General features: G+C 45.0%; 1 non-coding gene across 1 annotated transcript; it reads right to left on the minus strand.

The window, feature by feature from the left end:
• Nucleotides 1-407: 407 nt before the first annotated feature.
• trnap-cgg lies at nucleotides 408-479 on the minus strand. Its single transcript has one exon. It is a non-coding gene; the product is annotated as a tRNA-Pro (tRNA).
• Between the last annotated feature and the right edge of the window lie 239 nt (nucleotides 480-718).

Raw genomic sequence — 718 nt, forward strand, 5'->3', positions numbered from 1 at the left:
GAGCCCACTGAGTTGCTTAGCCTGTGAAAACCTCACTGGCAATGACATGGCAAAACACACATTAAAAAAAACCCCCACACAATGCATGTGCATCAGTGAGTTGACCTAGCCGTACAAAACTCAAGGACTTTAATCCAGGCATTGGACAGATGGATGATATTAAGTTTGAAATCCCTAGCTTTAAAGTTGCTGGTTGGGTGACACTGTGCATTTCTCTGTAAAAACAGACGTCAGGTTTAGGTGATTGTTACCTAAGTAAATTCCTTAAAACCTAACAAGCAAATTCTGGCTTAGATCACCAGGACAAGAAGTGTGCACTCTTGTATTGTCTGAAGTTGGACACTACTTAGCATAATCTTAAAGGAGTTTCCTCGCTCTAACATCAGTCAGAGATTTGAGGTGAAGGCGGGCTTGTCCGGGAATTGAACCCGGGACCTCTCACACCCGAAGCGAGAATCATACCTCTAGACCAACAAGCCTTTTCACACCCCCCTATAGTCCCCTTTTTACTGGACATTTGAAAGAAACAGAAGTCAGGGGCCCAGCACTTTTCAGAAAGGGCCACTAATAAATGGTGCCAGACACCTGTGGATCTAAAGTAAGGAAATGGGGCTCGTCCGGGATTTGAAACCGGGACCTCTCGCACCCTAACCAAGAATCATACGCCTAGACCAACCAGCCCATGTTGGCAGTTTCCATTGATTGATTTTTCGATTTC

The sequence above is a fragment of the Electrophorus electricus genome, chromosome 21, assembly GCF_013358815.1.
Source record: "Electrophorus electricus isolate fEleEle1 chromosome 21, fEleEle1.pri, whole genome shotgun sequence".
Lineage (NCBI taxonomy): Eukaryota > Metazoa > Chordata > Actinopteri > Gymnotiformes > Gymnotidae > Electrophorus > Electrophorus electricus.